General features: G+C 40.2%; 1 pseudogene; it reads left to right on the top strand.

The window, feature by feature from the left end:
• Nucleotides 1-513: 513 nt before the first annotated feature.
• Nucleotides 514-610, top strand: LOC132620651 (small nucleolar RNA R71; annotated as a pseudogene).
• The last annotated feature ends 1,527 nt before the right edge of the window (nt 611-2,137 follow it).

Genomic DNA, 2,137 nt, shown 5'->3' with positions numbered 1-2,137 from the left:
GATAGTTCTGCTTCTGATTACCTGGGTTGTCATTCCACCTGAAATTCAGATTGTTCCTCCAATTTGGGTTGTAGGAATTTCCGTATTGATTGTTGCTTCCTTTCCCCTTGCTTGCATTACCCACAAAGTATATGGACGCGGGATTTGCAGGGCATTCATCACTTTTATGACCCTCTCCGTAGACATCACAATAGGATATGGTTGCTGCACTGCATGTACCTGTGGTGGCGCTTGTGGCACAACCAACTTCCTGAGTTCGGTGCGCATGGCATCAATCTGTGCTGATAATGTTGTAAAATTTTCTACTTCAAAGACACCCGGTGCTTTCCTAACTGAACTACTAGCTGCATCATCCTGCCAGTCTGGAGTGCTCTGAGTAAACCTGTTCAATAATGTGAATAGTTCTTCATAGCTTAGATCAAGAGCCTGCCCTCCTGCAGCAGTGTCAAGTGATGACTTATGTTGGGCATCCAGACTCGCAATAAATGTGTGTGCCAGAACTTCATTCGTCTGATGGTGATGAGGGCAATCTCTAAGAAGACCTTTAAACCTCTCCCAGGCTTGATACAAATTTTCTCCATGTTTCTGCCTGAATGACTTGATCTCCCTTCGGAGGCGAGCGGTCTTTGCTGGCGGAAAGAACCTAGTCAAGAATTTCGTCGCCAAGTCATCCCACGTAGTGATAGAATTGGCGGGCTCTGCTAATAACCAGTTACTTGCATTCCCCAATAGAGAGAAGGGGAACAGTGTCAGTCGAACATATTCTTTTGTGACCCTTCCAGTAGCAAAAGTATCCACAATCTGCAGAAAAGATCGATGTGACGCTGAGGATCCTCATGTGACATTCCCGTGAATTGCCCACTAGAGTGAAGAAGTTGAATCATAGGATGCTTTAGCTCAAAGTGCCCTTCGATGGTGGGCTTGACAATGCTTGAAGTGACATCTTCCACCTGAGGCACTGCAACCTCTCTCACTTTCGCCGGTTGATGATTAGCCATGACCACAGGTAATTCTGCGACAGCCTGCGGGTTCTGCAATAAATTCAATTCTCTCCTACGCCGATTGAAAGTACGTTCAGGGTCAGGATAAATTCCTCAAGATTGTTTTGCCTTGCAGTCCTTCGCATTCGTGTAAAGTACCTGCAATCAGGAAATATTTAAGATCAAGACGTTAACATTTGGATAAAATGAAGCAACAAAATTTATTATGGCAAAAATAATTGATTTCTAAGTCCCCGGCAACGGCGCCAAAAACTTGTTGCGTCCAAATGCACACACAAGTGTACGTGGTCGTACAAGTAATAAAGTGATTATATAAAATTGGATGTCGAACCCACAGAGACTTATGACAAAATTTTCACGAAAATAAACTATTGCTTACTATCTATGCAAGTGAAGAATAAAAGTGTTGGTTCTTTTATAACTAAATGATAGTATGTAATTGACTAATAATGTATCCAGAAATTGTGCTTAGAACGTAATTGAGAATGGTTTTAATCAAGATTTTAGAAATATTCCAGGGTCGTGGGTGATTCACCAATCCTATTGAGTCAGTCAAGTATCAAACCTTAGCAACTTTGTTCACAATAGCTAATTAACTGGATAATTTGTCTCGTAGTATTCTTCCGAACCACTACTCGCCGATTCACGATAATTATCCTCCTATATTCCTATGGTATCGACTTATAAAGAATGCAATAAGAGCATGGTATATAATTGATTGCGGTAACTAAGTATATTCCTATCCTAGTCACAAATCCTAGCCCAACTTTTAGGGATTTTCGGATCACAATCTCATTGCTTCTTCTCCAAATTAACGTCTCTCCCAAGCATGTATATCAATGAGTAAATAGAACTTAACTTTTGCGCAGACAATCAAGAGATTAAACACAGAAGTAGTGAAGAAATTGCATACGAACAAGCTACTAAGAATTAAATACTTGTCAAACGTCAATATTCATGGCTACGCCACAACCCCAGAATTTAAGTGTTTAGTTACACATGATTTGGTAAACGAAAGAAGAATTCATGATTAACTTAGGGTTTTTAAGAAAAGAAAAATAATAGAAGAGGAATAAAACCTAGAGAGAGTTTCACAAGTCTCAAAATTCGTCCAAGTCGTCGTTCTAATGTTAAAA

This window comes from Lycium barbarum, chromosome 11 (assembly GCF_019175385.1).
Source record: "Lycium barbarum isolate Lr01 chromosome 11, ASM1917538v2, whole genome shotgun sequence".
In the NCBI taxonomy this organism is placed as follows: Eukaryota; Viridiplantae; Streptophyta; class Magnoliopsida; order Solanales; family Solanaceae; genus Lycium; species Lycium barbarum.
The sequence above is the reverse complement of the archived record's forward strand: the minus strand, read 5'-3'. Positions and strand labels throughout refer to the sequence as shown.